General features: G+C 43.8%; 1 long non-coding RNA gene and 1 pseudogene across 2 annotated transcripts in view; one reads left to right on the forward strand and one right to left on the reverse strand.

Moving 5' to 3' along the window:
* Window positions 1-16458, reverse strand: part of LOC307181401 (protein-L-isoaspartate O-methyltransferase domain-containing protein 2-like) — an 898150-nt pseudogene that overhangs the window by 300644 nt on the left and 581048 nt on the right. The window lies entirely within an intron of this gene.
* LOC307181404 overlaps window positions 1-16458 on the forward strand; it is a 452206-nt gene that overhangs the window by 297325 nt on the left and 138423 nt on the right. The window contains exon 2 of the long non-coding RNA XR_013826683.1: window positions 14262-14347. This is a non-coding gene — a long non-coding RNA (uncharacterized lncRNA). The remainder of the gene's footprint in view (window positions 1-14261; window positions 14348-16458) is intronic.

Raw genomic sequence — 16458 nt, forward strand, 5'->3', positions numbered from 1 at the left:
TTACTGATATCTTATGATGTTTCTTTTTCTGTGTGACTTATTTCAGTTAGAATCATCATACCTGAATCCACTCATTGTGCTGCTAAGGGCCTGATGACACAGATTTCATTGCTGAGTGATATTGCTTTGTAAGTAAATACCACAACTTCTTTATCCATTTTTCACTTTCTGCGATGTTGAACTTGTACTGTAAATGAGGTTCTTGTAAACAGAGCCATTCCAAACTTTGGGGTGGCTGTGTCTTTTTCATTTTAATTTCCCTAAGCTATAGGACCATAAGTGGAAGTGCCCTAGGTTCTGTTGCTTTGTTTTTTAGATGTTTCAGGAAACACCATACACTTCTCCCGAGTGGTTGTTGGCAATTTACATCCCGCCCATCAGCATAACAAGGCTCCCAGTTCTCCATGGCCTGTCCTGCCTTTCTGGATTTTACACTTTTTTCAGATGGCCCTTTTGACCGGGGGAAGTGAGACTTCATTGTAGTGCAGATTTCCTTTGCAAGCTTGCTTGGTTGGCCAAAAAGGGCGTATGCGTTTTTTCCTGAATATATTCAGGAAAAAACGCATACGCCCTTTTTGGCCAAGTGCATCATTGTGGACGTTCTGCCTCTTTTCCTATGCTTTCAATGCAATTCCAGTCTACCTCCTGAAATCGGTTTCCTGCAATTCTGCCCCGCTTTCAAGTCCTCTTGGCAGCCTTACTTCAGTCTATTTTTGGACGATAGCTGTCATTTATAACTCTGCAGGTTTGTGAATTACAGTGCCCCTGAGCTCCTTTCTTCAACTCGCTTTCTTGTGACCTGGCCGCAACACCGCAGGATGGCTTCAGGCCCTAATCTGGTTCCGGCCCGGCATTCTGAGCCTTTGGTTAATTCCTCTTCCTGGTGGGAAATGAGAGTTAAATTTGCCCGTTCAGACACCTCCAGCTAGTCTCTCATTGGTTCTCGCTATTCCTGTTCATCTTCCGCAGAAATTGCAAACTGGGCCAAACAGGAGGTTAAAGGGACTGACTCTCCAAGTCGGGAGAGTGTTAGTAATGCGTCTGGAATGTTGCACCCGAGTACCAGGTGAGGAAAACTGAGACATATTTGAACACGTCTCCCGTTCACATGGTTGATCATACTCTGGGTTCCACATGCATGTTTTAGCTGAAGGAAGAATACCTTAAACCTGGAGAGTTGAGACCCGTGTAATGGGAACCATGCAATATGACTTCAAAGGGTCTTCATTTGCTCACCGAACCTCTCCAATCCTATCACTGCTGCGTTTATGCCCCTGTACACACGCTTGATTCTCTTTTGGAGACATAGTAATCCATAGGTTTTAAGATACTTACTAGTCAGGTACATTCTTAGGCGTTTAATATGCGGTGTTGAGTCCATTTCATTGAGCAAGGAGTAGCTCTTGTCTATTCCATATTTGGCTAACGGAACTTTATCTGTGCTCATTTCAATCTCTGCTTTTATGCAGCACCCCAACTCACCTTTCCCCTTAAGCAAGCATAAGTTGGTTTTCTAAATTTGAGACCCTGTTCTGTTTTGGAATGCAGTTCCTGTGTAGCCAAGTTTACATTCCGTGTATTAGTGATATCTTATGATGTTTCTTTTTCTGTGTGACTTATTTCAGTTAGAATCATCGTACCTGAATCCACTCATTATGCTGCTAAGGGCCTGATGACATAGATTTCATTGCTGAGTGATATTGCTTTGTAAGTGAATACCACAACTTCTTTATCCATTTTTCACTTTCTGCGATGTTGAACTTGTACAGTAAACGAGGTTCTTGTAAACGGAGGCGGCCCAAACTTTGGGGTGGCTGTGTCTTTTTGATTTAAATTTCCCTAAGCTATAGGACCATAAGTGGCAGTGCCCTAGGCTCTGTTGCTTTGTTTTTTAGATGTTACAGGAAACACCATACACTTCTCCCGAGTGGTTGTTGGCAATTTACATCCCGCCCATCAGCATAACAAGGCTCCCAGTTCTCCATGGCCTGTCCTGCCTTTCTGGATTTTACACTTTTTTCAGATGGCCCTTTTGACCGGGGGGAAGTGAGACTTCATTGTAGTGCAGATTTCCTTTGCAAGCTTGCTTGGTTGGCCAAAAAGGGCGTATGCGTTTTTTCCTGAATATATTCAGGAAAAAACGCATACGCCCTTTTTGGCCAAGTGCATCATTGTGGACGTTCTGCCTCTTTTCCTATGCTTTCAATGCAATTCCAGTCTACCTCCTGAAATCGGTTTCCTGCAATTCTGCCCCGCTTTCAAGTCCTCTTGGCAGCCTTACTTCAGTCTATTTTTGGACGATAGCTGTCATTTATAAATCTGCAGGTTTGTGCATTACAGTGCCCCTGAGCTCCTTTCTTCAACTTGCTTTCTTGTGACCTGGCCGCAACACCGCAGGATGGCTTCAGGCCCTAATCTGGTTCCGGCACGGCACGCTGAGCCTTTGGTTATTTCCTTTTCCTGGTGGGAAATGAGAGTTAAATTTGCCCGTCCTGACACCTCCAGCTAGTCTCTCATTGGTTCTCGCTATTCCTGTTCATCTTCCGCAGAAATTGCAAACTGGGCCAAACAGGAGGTTAAAGGCGCTGACTCTCCAAGTGGAGAGAGTGTTAGTAAAGCATCTGGAATGTTGCACCCGAGTACCAGGGGAGGAAAACTGAGACATATTTGAACACGTCTCCCGTTCACATGGTTGATCATACTTGGGTTCCACATGCATGTTTTAGCTGAAGGAAGAATACCTAAAACCTGGGTAGTTGAAACCCGTGGAATGGGTACCATGCAATATGACTTCAAAGGGTCTTCATTTGCTCACCGAACCTCTCCAATCCTATCACTGCTGCGTTTATGCCCCTGTACACATGCTTGATTCTCATTCGGAGACATAGCAATCCATAGGTTTTAAGATACTTACTAGTCAGGTACATTCTTAGGCGTTTAATATGCGGTGTTGAGTCCATTTCGTTGAGCAAGGAGTAGCTCTTGTCTATTCCATATTTGGCTTAAGGAACTTTATCTGTGCTCATTTCAATCTCTGGTTTTATGCAGCAACCCAACTCACCTTTCCCCTTAAGCAAGCATAAGTTGGTTTTCTAAATTTCAGACCCTGTTCTGTTTTGGAATTCAGTTCCTGTGTAGCCAAGTTTACATTCCGTGTATTAGGGATATCTTATGATGTTTCTTTTTCTGTGTGACTTATTTCAGTTAGAATCATCGTACCTGAATCCACTCATTATGCTGCTACGGGCCTGATGACATAGATTTCATTGCTGAGTGATACTGCATTGTACGTAAGTACCACAAGTTCTTTATCCATTTTTCACTTTCTGCGATGTTGAACTTGTACTGTAAACGAGGTTCTTGTAAACAGAGCCGTTCCAAACATTGGGGTGGCTGTGTCTTTTTGATTTTAATTTCCCTAAGCTATAGGACCATAAGTGGAAGTGCCCTAGGTTCTGTTGCTTTGTTTTTTAGATGTTTCAGGAAACACCATACACTTCTCCCGAGTGGTTGTTGGCAATTTACATCCCGCCCATCAGCATAACAAGGCTCCCAGTTCTCCATGGCCTGTCCTGCCTTTCTGGATTTTACACTTTTTTCAGATGGCCCTTTTGACCGGGGGGAAGTGAGACTTCATTGTAGTGCAGATTTCCTTTGCAAGCTTGCTTGGTTGGCCAGAAAGGGCGTATGCGTTTTTTCCTGAATATATTCAGGAAAAAACGCATACGCCCTTTTTGGCCAAGTGCATCATTGTGGACGTTCTGCCTCTTTTCCTATGCTTTCAATGCAATTCCAGTCTACCTCCTGAAATCGGTTTCCTGCAATTCTGCCCCGCTTTCAAGTCCTCTTGGCAGCCTTACTTCAGTCTATTTTTGGACGATAGCTCTCATTTATAACTCTGCAGGTTTGTGAATTACAGTGCCCCTGAGCTCCTTTCTTCAACTCGCTTTCTTTTGAGCTGGCCGCAACACCGCAGGATGGCTTCAGGCCCTAATCTGGTTCCGGTACGGCACGCTGAGCCTTTGGTTATTTCCTCTTCCTGGTGGGAAATGAGAGTTAAATTTGCCCGTCCAGACACCTCCAGCTAGCCTCTCATTGGTTCTCGCTATTCCTGTTCATCTTCCGCAGAAATTGCAAACTGGGCCAAACAGGAGGTTAAAGGGACTGACTCTCCAAGTCGGGAGAGTGTTAGTAAAGCGTCTGGAATGTTGCATCCGAGTACCAGGGGAGGAAAACTGAGACATATTTGAACACGTCTCCCGATCACATGGTTGATCATACTCTGGGTTCCACATGCATGTTTTAGCTGAAGGAAGAATACCTTAAACCTGGAGAGTTGAGACCCGTGGAATGGGTACCATGCAATATGACTTCAAAGGGTCTTCATTTGCTCACCGAACCTCTCCAATCCTATCACTGCTGCGTTTATTCCCCTGTACACACGCTTGATTCTCTTTTGGAGACATAGCAATCCATAGGTTTTAAGATACTTACTAGTCAGTTACATTCTTAGGGGTTTAATATGGGGTTTTGAGTCCATTTCGTTGAGCAAGGAGTAGCTCTTGTCTATTCCATATTTGGCTTAAGGAACTTTATCTGTGCTCATTTCAATCTCTGGTTTTATGCAGCACCCCAACTCACCTTTCCCCTTAAGCAAGCATAAGTTGGTTTTCTAAATTTGAGACCCTGTTCTGTTCTGTAATTCAGTTCCTGTGTAGCCAAGTTTACATTCCGTGTATTACTGATATCTTATGATGTTTCTTTTTCTGTGTGACTTATTTCAGTTAGAATCATCATACCTGAATCCACTCATTGTGATGCTAAGGGCCTGATGACATAGAATTCATTGCTGAGTAATATTGCTTTGTAAGTAAATACCACAATTTCTTTATCCATTTTTCACTTTCTGCGATGTTGAACTTGTACTGTAAACGAGGTTCTTGTAAACAGAGGCGTCCCAAACTTTGGGGTGGCTGTGTCTTTTTGATTTTAATTTCCCTAAGCTATAGGACCATAAGTGGCAGTGCCCTAGTCTCTGTTGCTTTGTTTTTTAGTTGTTTCAGGAAACACCATACACTTCTCACGAGTGTCTGTTGGCAATTTACATCCCGCCCATCAGCATAACAAGGCTCCCAGTTCTCCATGGCCTGTCCTGCCTTTCTGGATTTTACACTTTTTTCAGATGGCCCTTTTGACCGGGGGGAAGTGAGACTTCATTGTAGTGCAGATTTCCTTTGCAAGCTTGCTTGGTTGGCCAAAAAGGGCGTATGCGTTTTTTCCTGAATATATTCAGGAAAAAACGCATACGCCCTTTTTGGCCAAGTGCATCATTGTGGACGTTCTGCCTCTTTTCCTATGCTTTCAATGCAATTCCAGTCTACCTCCTGAAATCGGTTTCCTGCAATTCTGCCCCGCTTTCAAGTCCTCTTGGCAGCCTTACTTCAGTCTATTTTTGGACGATAGCTGTCATTTATAACTCTGCAGGTTTGTGAATTACAGTGCCCCTGAGCTCCTTTCTTCAACTCGCTTTCTTGTGACCTGGCCGCAACACCGCAGGATGGCTTCAGGCCCTAATCTGGTTCCGGCACGGCACGCTGAGCCTTTGGTTATTTCCTCTTCCTGGTGGGAAATGAGAGTGAAATTTGCCCGTCCAGACACCTCCAGCTAGTCTCTCATTGGTTCTCGCTATTCCTGTTCATCTTCCGCAGAAATTGCAAACTGGGCCAAACAGGAGGTTAAAGGGACTGACTCTCCAAGTGGGGAGAGTGTTAGTAAAGCGTCTGGAATGTTGCACCCGAGTACCAGGGTACGAAAACTGAGACATATTTGAACACGTCTCCCGATCACATGGTTGATCATACTCTAGGTTCCACATGCATGTTTTAGCTGAAGGAAGAATACCTTAAACCTGGGTAGTTGAAACCCGTGGAATGGATACCATGCAATATGACTTCAAAGGGTCTTCATTTGCTCACCGAACCTCTCCAATCCTATCACTGCTGCGTTTATGCCCCTGTACACACGCTTGATTCTCTTTCGGAGACATAGCAATCCATAGGTTTTAAGATACTTACTAGTCAGGTACATTCTTAGGCGTTTAATATGCGGTGTTGAGTCTATTTCGTTGAGCAAGGAGTAGTTCTTGTCTATTCCATATTTGACCTAAGGAACTTTATCTGTGCTCATTTCAATCTCTGGTTTTATGCAGCACCCCAACTCACCTTTACCCTTAAGCAAGCATAAGTTGGTTTTCTAAATTTGAGTCCCTGTTCTGTTCTGTAATTCAGTTCCTGTGTAGCCAAGTTTACATTCCGTGTACTACTGATATCTTATGATGTTTCTTTTTCTGTGTGACTTACTTCAGTTAGAATCATCATACCTGAATCCACTCATTGTGCTGCTAAGGGCCTGATGACACAGATTTCATTGCTGAGTGATATTGCTTTGTAAGTAAATACCACAACTTCTTTATCCATTTTTCACTTTCTGCGATGTTGAACTTGTACTGTAAACGAGGTTCTTGTAAACAGAGCCGTTCCAAACTTTGGGGTGGCTGTGTCTTTTTGATTTTAATTTCCCTAAGCTATAGGACCATAAGTGGAAGTGCCCTAGGTTCTGTTGCTTTGTTTTTTAGATGTTTCAGGAAACACCATACACTTCTCCCGAGTGGTTGTTGGCAATTTACATCCCGCCCATCAGCATAACAAGGCTCCCAGTTCTCCATGGCCTGTCCTGCCTTTCTGGATTTTACACTTTTTTCAGATGGCCCTTTTGACCGGGGGGAAGTGAGACTTCATTGTAGTGCAGATTTCCTTTGCAAGCTTGCTTGGTTGGCCAGAAAGGGCGTATGCGTTTTTTCCTGAATATATTCAGGAAAAAACGCATACGCCCTTTTTGGCCAAGTGCATCATTGTGGACGTTCTGCCTCTTTTCCTATGCTTTCAATGCAATTCCAGTCTACCTCCTGAAATCGGTTTCCTGCAATTCTGCCCCGCTTTCAAGTCCTCTTGGCAGCCTTACTTCAGTCTATTTTTGGACGATAGCTGTCATTTATAACTCTGCAGGTTTGTGAATTACAGTGCCCCTGAGCTCCTTTCTTCAACTCGCTTTCTTTTGAGCTGGCCGCAACACCGCAGGATGGCTTCAGGCCCTAATCTGGTTCCGGTACGGCACACTGAGCCTTTGGTTATTTCCTCTTCCTGGTGGGAAATGAGAGTTAAATTTGCCCGTCCAGACACCTCCAGCTAGCCTCTCATTGGTTCTCGCTATTCCTGTTCATCTTCCGCAGAAATTGCAAACTGGGCCAAACAGGAGGTTAAAGGGACTGACTCTCCAAGTCGGGAGAGTGTTAGTAAAGCGTCTGGAATGTTGCATCCGAGTACCAGGGGAGGAAAACTGAGACATATTTGAACACGTCTCCCGATCACATGGTTGATCATACTCTGGGTTCCACATGCATGTTTTAGCTGAAGGAAGAATACCTTAAACCTGGAGAGTTGAGACCCGTGGAATGGGTACCATGCAATATGACTTCAAAGGGTCTTCATTTGCTCACCGAACCTCTCCAATCCTATCACTGCTGCGTTTATTCCCCTGTACACACGCTTGATTCTCTTTTGGAGACATAGCAATCCATAGGTTTTAAGATACTTACTAGTCAGTTACATTCTTAGGGGTTTAATATGGGGTTTTGAGTCCATTTCGTTGAGCAAGGAGTAGCTCTTGTCTATTCCATATTTGGCTTAAGGAACTTTATCTGTGCTCATTTCAATCTCTGGTTTTATGCAGCACCCCAACTCACCTTTCCCCTTAAGCAAGCATAAGTTGGTTTTCTAAATTTGAGACCCTGTTCTGTTCTGTAATTCAGTTCCTGTGTAGCCAAGTTTACATTCCGTGTATTACTGATATCTTATGATGTTTCTTTTTCTGTGTGACTTATTTCAGTTAGAATCATCATACCTGAATCCACTCATTGTGATGCTAAGGGCCTGATGACATAGAATTCATTGCTGAGTAATATTGCTTTGTAAGTAAATACCACAATTTCTTTATCCATTTTTCACTTTCTGCGATGTTGAACTTGTACTGTAAACGAGGTTCTTGTAAACAGAGGCGTCCCAAACTTTGGGGTGGCTGTGTCTTTTTGATTTTAATTTCCCTAAGCTATAGGACCATAAGTGGCAGTGCCCTAGTCTCTGTTGCTTTGTTTTTTAGTTGTTTCAGGAAACACCATACACTTCTCACGAGTGTCTGTTGGCAATTTACATCCCGCCCATCAGCATAACAAGGCTCCCAGTTCTCCATGGCCTGTCCTGCCTTTCTGGATTTTACACTTTTTTCAGATGGCCCTTTTGACCGGGGGGAAGTGAGACTTCATTGTAGTGCAGATTTCCTTTGCAAGCTTGCTTGGTTGGCCAAAAAGGGCGTATGCGTTTTTTCCTGAATATATTCAGGAAAAAACGCATACGCCCTTTTTGGCCAAGTGCATCATTGTGGACGTTCTGCCTCTTTTCCTATGCTTTCAATGCAATTCCAGTCTACCTCCTGAAATCGGTTTCCTGCAATTCTGCCCCGCTTTCAAGTCCTCTTGGCAGCCTTACTTCAGTCTATTTTTGGACGATAGCTGTCATTTATAACTCTGCAGGTTTGTGAATTACAGTGCCCCTGAGCTCCTTTCTTCAACTCGCTTTCTTGTGACCTGGCCGCAACACCGCAGGATGGCTTCAGGCCCTAATCTGGTTCCGGCACGGCACGCTGAGCCTTTGGTTATTTCCTCTTCCTGGTGGGAAATGAGAGTGAAATTTGCCCGTCCAGACACCTCCAGCTAGTCTCTCATTGGTTCTCGCTATTCCTGTTCATCTTCCGCAGAAATTGCAAACTGGGCCAAACAGGAGGTTAAAGGGACTGACTCTCCAAGTGGGGAGAGTGTTAGTAAAGCGTCTGGAATGTTGCACCCGAGTACCAGGGTACGAAAACTGAGACATATTTGAACACGTCTCCCGATCACATGGTTGATCATACTCTAGGTTCCACATGCATGTTTTAGCTGAAGGAAGAATACCTTAAACCTGGGTAGTTGAAACCCGTGGAATGGATACCATGCAATATGACTTCAAAGGGTCTTCATTTGCTCACCGAACCTCTCCAATCCTATCACTGCTGCGTTTATGCCCCTGTACACACGCTTGATTCTCTTTCGGAGACATAGCAATCCATAGGTTTTAAGATACTTACTAGTCAGGTACATTCTTAGGCGTTTAATATGCGGTGTTGAGTCTATTTCGTTGAGCAAGGAGTAGTTCTTGTCTATTCCATATTTGACCTAAGGAACTTTATCTGTGCTCATTTCAATCTCTGGTTTTATGCAGCACCCCAACTCACCTTTACCCTTAAGCAAGCATAAGTTGGTTTTCTAAATTTGAGTCCCTGTTCTGTTCTGTAATTCAGTTCCTGTGTAGCCAAGTTTACATTCCGTGTACTACTGATATCTTATGATGTTTCTTTTTCTGTGTGACTTACTTCAGTTAGAATCATCATACCTGAATCCACTCATTGTGCTGCTAAGGGCCTGATGACACAGATTTCATTGCTGAGTGATATTGCTTTGTAAGTAAATACCACAACTTCTTTATCCATTTTTCACTTTCTGCGATGTTGAACTTGTACTGTAAACGAGGTTCTTGTAAACAGAGCCGTTCCAAACTTTGGGGTGGCTGTGTCTTTTTGATTTTAATTTCCCTAAGCTATAGGACCATAAGTGGAAGTGCCCTAGGTTCTGTTGCTTTGTTTTTTAGATGTTTCAGGAAACACCATACACTTCTCCCGAGTGGTTGTTGGCAATTTACATCCCGCCCATCAGCATAACAAGGCTCCCAGTTCTCCATGGCCTGTCCTGCCTTTCTGGATTTTACACTTTTTTCAGATGGCCCTTTTGACCGGGGGGAAGTGAGACTTCATTGTAGTGCAGATTTTCTTTGCAAGCTTGCTTGGTTGGCCAAAAAGGGCGTATGCGTTTTTTCCTGAATATATTCAGGAAAAAACGCATACGCCCTTTTTGGCCAAGTGCATCATTGTGGACGTTCTGCCTCTTTTCCTATGCTTTCAATGCAATTCCAGTCTACCTCCTGAAATCGGTTTCCTGCAATGCTGCCCCGCTTTCAAGTCCTCTTGGCAGCCTTACTTCAGTCTATTTTTGGACGATAGCTGTCATTTATAACTCTGCAGGTTTGTGAATTACAGTGCCCCTGAGCTCCTTTCTTCAACTCGCTTTCTTGTGACCTGGCCGCAACACCGCAGGATGGCTTCAGGCCCTAATCTGGTTCCGGTACGGCACGCTGAGCCTTTGGTTATTTCCTCTTCCTGGTGGGAAATGAGAGTTAAATTTGCCCGTCCAGACACCTCCAGCTAGTCTCTCATTGGTTCTCGCTATTCCTGTTCATCTTCCGCAGAAATTGCAAACTGGGCCAAACAGGAGGTTAAAGGCGCTGACTCTCCAAGTGGGGAGAGTGTTAGTAAAGCGTCTGGAATGTTGCACCCGAGTACCAGGGGAGGAAAACTGAGACATATTTGAACACGTTTCCCGTTCACATGGTTGATCATAATTGGGTTCCACATGCATGTTTTAGCTGAAGGAAGAATACCTTAAACCTGGAGAGTTGAGACCCGTGTAATGGGTACCATGCAATATGACTTCAAAGGGTCTTCATTTGCTCACCGAACCTCTCCAATCCTATCACTGCTGCGTTTATGCCCCTGTACACACGCTTGATTCTCTTTTGGAGACATAGCAATCCATAGGTTTTAAGATACTTACTAGTCAGGTACATTCTTAGGCGTTTAATATGGGGTTTTCAATCCATTTCGTTGAGCAAGGAGTAGCTCTTGTCTATTCCATATTTGGCTTAAGGAACTTTATCTGTGCTCATTTCAATCTCTGGTTTTATGCAGCACCCCAACTCACCTTTACCCTTAAGCAAGCATAAGTTGGTTTTCTAAATTTGAGACCCTGTTCTGTTCTGTAATTCAGTTCCTGTGTAGCCAAGTTTACATTCCGTGTATTACTGATATCTTATGATGTTTCTTTTCTGTCTGACTTATTTCAGTTAGAATCATCATACCTGAATCCACTCATTGTGCTGCTACGGGCCTGATGACACAGATTTCATTGCTGAGTGATATTGCTTTGTAAGTAAATACCACAACTTCTTTATCCATTTTTCACTTTCTGCGATGTTGAACTTGTACTGTAAACGAGGTTCTTGTAAACAGAGCCGTTCCAAACTTTGGGGTGGCTGTGTCTTTTTGATTTTAATTTCCCTAAGCTATAGGACCATAAGTGGAAGTGCCCTATGTTCTGTTTCTTTGTTTTTTAGATGTTTCAGGAAACACCATATACTTCTCCCGAGTGGTTGTTGGCAATTTACATCCCGCCCATCAGATTAACAAGGCTCCCAGTTCTCCATGGCCTGTCCTGCCTTTCTGGATTTTACACTTTTTACAGATGGCCCTTTTGACCGGGGGGAAGTGAGACTTCATTGTAGTGCAGATTTCCTTTGCAAGCTTGCTTGGTTGGCCAAAAAGGGCATATGCGTTTTTTCCTGAATATATTCAGGAAAAAACGCATACGCCCTTTTTGGCCAAGTGCATCATTGTGGACGTTCTGCCTCTTTTCCTATGCTTTCAATGCAATTCCAGTCTACCTCCTGAAATCGGTTTCCTGCAATTCTGCCCCGCTTTCAAGTCCTCTTGGCAGCCTTACTTCAGTCTATTTTTGGACGATAGCTGTCATTTATAACTCTGCAGGTTTGTGAATTACAGTGCCCCTGAGCTCCTTTCTTCAACTCGCTTTCTTGTGACCTGGCCGCAACACCGCAGGATGGCTTCAGGCCCTAATCTGGTTCCGGCACGGCACGCTGAGCCTTTGGTTATTTCCTCTTCCTGGTGGGAAATGAGAGTTAAATTTGCCCGTCCAGACACCTCCAGCTAGTCTCTCATTGATTCTCGCTATTCCTGTTCATCTTCCGCAGAAATTGCAAACTGGGCCAAACAGGAGGTTAAAGGCGCTGACTCTCCAAGTGGGGAGAGTGTTAGTAAAGCGTCTGGAATGTTGCACCCGAGTACCAGGGGAGGAAAACTGAGACATATTTGAACACGTCTCCCGTTCACATGGTTGATCATACTTGGGTTCCACATGCATGTTTTAGCTGAAGGAAGAATACCTTAAACCTGGAGAGTTAAGACCCGTGTAATGGGTACCATGCAATATGACTTCAAAGGGTCTTCATTTGCTCACCGAACCTCTCCAATCCTATCACTGCTGCGTTTATGCCCCTGTACACACGCTTGATTCTCTTTTGGAGACATAGCAATCCATAGGTTTTAAGATACTTACTAGTCAGGTACATTCTTAGGTGTTTAATATGCGGTGTTGAGTCCATTTCGTTAAGCAAGGAGTAGCTCTTGTCTATTCCATATTTGACTTAAGGAACTTTATCTGTGCTCATTTCAATCTCTGGTATTATGCAGCACCCCAACTCACCTTTCCCCTTAAGCAAGCATAAGTTGTTTTTCTAAATTTGAGACCCTGTTCTGTTTTGGAATTCAGTTCCTGTGTAGCCAAGTTTACATTCCGTGTATTAGTGATATCTTATGATGTTTCTTTTTCTGTGTGACTTATTTCAGTTAGCATCGTCGTACCTGAATCTACTCATTATGCTGCTACGGGCCTGATGACATAGATTTCATTGCTGAGTGATACTGCATTGTACGTAAGTACCACAAGTTCTTTATCCATTTTTCACTTTCTGCGATGTTGAACTTGTACTGTAAACGAGGTTCTTGTAAACAGAGCCGTTCCAAACTTTGGGGTGGCTGTGTCTTTTTGATTTTAATTTCCCTAAGCTATAGGACCATAAGTGGAAGTGCCCTAGGCTCTGTTGCTTTGTTTTTTAGATGTTTCAGGAAACACCATACACTTCTCCCGAGTGGTTGTTGGCAATTTACATCCCGCCCATCAGCATAACAAGGCTCCCAGTTCTCCATGGCCTGTCCTGCCTTTCTGGATTTTACACTTTTTTCAGATGGCCCTTTTGACCGGGGGGAAGTGAGACTTCATTGTAGTGCAGATTTCCTTTGCAAGCTTGCTTGGTTGGCCAAAAAGGGCGTATGCGTTTTTTCCTGAATATATTCAGGAAAAAACGCATACGCCCTTTTTGGCCAAGTGCATCATTGTGGACGTTCTGCCTCTTTTCCTATGCTTTCAATGCAATTCCAGTCTACCTCCTGAAATCGGTTTCCTGCAATGCTGCCCCGCTTTCAAGTCCTCTTGGCAGCCTTACTTCAGTCTATTTTTGGACGATAGCTGTCATTTATAACTCTGCAGGTTTGTGAATTACAGTGCCCCTGAGCTCCTTTCTTCAACTCGCTTTCTTGTGACCTGGCCGCAACACCGCAGGATGGCTTCAGGCCCTAATCTGGTTCCGGCACGGCACGCTGAGCCTTTGGTTATTTCCTCTTCCTGGTGGGAAATGAGAGTTAAATTTGCCCGTCCAGACACCTCCAGCTAGCCTCTCATTGGTTCTCGCTATTCCTGTTCATCTTCCGCAGAAATTGCAAACTGGGCCAAACAGGAGGTTAAAGGCGCTGACTCTCCAAGTGGGGAGAGTGTTAGTAAAGCGTTTGGAATGTTGCACCCGAGTACCAGGGGAGGAAAACTGAGACATATTTGAACACGTCTCCCGTTCACATGGTTGATCATACTTGGGTTCCACATGCATGTTTTAGCTGAAGGAAGAATACCTTAAACCTGGAGAGTTAAGACCCGTGTAATGGGTACCATGCAATATGACTTCAAAGGGTCTTCATTTGCTCACCGAACCTCTCCAATCCTATCACTGCTGCGCTTATGCCCCTGTACACATGCTTGATTCTCTTTCAGAGACATAGCAATCCATAGGTTTTTAAGATACTTACTAGTCAGGTACATTCTTAGGCGTTTAATATGCGGTGTTGAGTCCATTTCGTTGAGCAAGGAGTAGCTCTTGTCTATTCCATATTTGACTTAAGGAACTTTATCTGTGCTCATTTCAATCTCTTGTTTTATGCAGCACCCCATCTCACCTTTCCCCTTAAGCAAGCATAAGTTGGTTTTCTAAATTTGAGACCCTGTTGTGTTCTGTAATTCAGTTCCTGTGTAGCCAAGTTTACATTCCGTGTATTACTGATATCTTATGATGTTTCTTTTTCTGTGTGACTTACTTCAGTTAGAATCATCATACCTGAATCCACTCATTGTGCTGCTAAGGGCCTGATGACACAGATTTCATTGCTGAGTGATATTGTTTTTTAAGTAAATACCACAACTTCTTTATCCATTTTTCACTTTCTGCGATGTTGAACTTGTACTGTAAACGAGGTTCTTGTAAACAGAGCCGTTCCAAACTTTGGGGTGGCTGTGTCTTTTTGATTTTAATTTCCCTAAGCTATAGGACCATAAGTGGAAGTGCCCTAGGTTCTGTTGCTTTGTTTTTTAGATGTTTCAGGAAACACCATATACTTCTCCCGAGTGGTTGTTGGCAATTTACATCCCGCCCATCAGCATAACAAGGCTCCCAGTTCTCCATGGCCTGTCCTGCCTTTCTGGATTTTACACTTTTTTCAGATGGCCCTTTTGACCGGGGGGAAGTGAGACTTCATTGTAGTGCAGATTTCCTTTGCAAGCTTGCTTGGTTGGCCAAAAAGGGCGTATGCGTTTTTTCCTGAATATATTCAGGAAAAAACGCATACGCCCTTTTTGGCCAAGTGTATCATTGTGGACGTTCTGCCTCTTTTCCTATGCTTTCAATGCAATTCCAGTCTACCTCCTGAAATCGGTTTCCTGCAATTCTGCCCCGCTTTCAAGTCCTCTTGGCAGCCTTACTTCAGTCTATTTTTGGACGATAGCTGTCATTTATAACTCTGCAGGTTTGTGAATTACAGTGCCCCTGAGCTCCTTTCTTCAACTCGCTTTCTTGTGACCTGGCCGCAACACCGCAGGATGGCTTCAGGCCCTAATCTGGTTCCGGCACGGAACGCTGAGCCTTTGGTTATTTCCTCTTCCTGGTGGGAAATGAGAGTTAAATTTGCCTGTCCAGACACCTCCAGCTAGTCTCTCATTGGTTCTCGCTATTCCTGTTCATCTTCCGCAGAAATTGCAAACTGGGCCAAACAGGAGGTTAAAGGCGCTGACTCTCCAAGTGGGGAGAGTGTTAGTAAAGCGTCTGGAATGTTGCACCCGAGTACCAGGGGAGGAAAACTGAGACATATTTGAACACGTCTCCCGTTCACATGGTTGATCATACTTGGGTTCCACATGCATATTTTAGCTGAAGGAAGAATACCTAAAACCTGGGTAGTTGAAACCCGTGGAATGGGTACCATGCAATATGACTTAAAAGGGTCTTCATTTGCTCACCGAACCTCTCCAATCCTATCACTGCTGTGTTTTTGCCCCTGTACACATGCTTGATTCTCTTTTGGAGACATAGCAATCCATAGGTTTTAAGATACTTACTAGTCAGGTACATTCTTAGGCGTTTAATATGCGGTGTTGAGTCCATTTCGTTGAGCAAGGAGTAGCTCTTGTCTATTCCATATTTGGCTTAAGGAAATTTATCTGTGCTCATTTCAATCTCTGGTTTTATGCAGCACCCCAACTCACCTTTACCCTTAAGCAAGCATAAGTTGGTTTTCTAAATTTGAGACCCTGTTCTGTTTTGGAATTCAGTTCCTGTGTAGCCAAGTTTACATTCCGTGTATTACTTATATCTTATGATGTTTCTTTTTCTGTGTGACTTATTTCAGTTAGAATCATCGTACCTGAATCTACTCATTATGCTGCTACTGGCCTGATGACATAGATTTCATTGCTGAGTGATACTGCATTGTACGTAAGTACCACAAGTTCTTTATCCATTTTTCACTTTCTGCGATGTTGAACTTGTACTGTAAATGAGGTTCTTGTAAACAGAGCCGTTCCAAACTTTGGGGTGGCTGTGTCTTTTTGATTTTAATTTCCCTAAGCTATAGGACCATAAGTGGAAGTGCCCTAGGCTCTGTTGCTTTGTTTTTTAGATGTTTCAGGAAACACCATACACTTCTCCCGAGTGGTTGTTGGCAATTTACATCCCGCCCATCAGCATAACAAGGCTCCCAGTTCTCCATGGCCTGTCCTGCCTTTCTGGATTTTACACTTTTTTCAGATGGCCCTTTTGACCGGGGGGAAGTGAGACTTCATTGTAGTGCAGATTTCCTTTGCAAGCTTGCTTGGTTGGCCAAAAAGGGCGTATGCGTTTTTTCCTGAATATATTCAGGAAAAAAACGCATACGCCCTTTTTGGCCAAGTGCATCATTGTGGACGTTCTGCCTCTTTTCCTATGCTTTCAATGCAATTCCAGTCTACCTCCTGAAATCGGTTTCCTG

Source organism: Stenella coeruleoalba (assembly GCF_951394435.1).
Source record: "Stenella coeruleoalba genome assembly, contig: scaffold_65, whole genome shotgun sequence".
In the NCBI taxonomy this organism is placed as follows: Eukaryota; Metazoa; Chordata; class Mammalia; order Artiodactyla; family Delphinidae; genus Stenella; species Stenella coeruleoalba.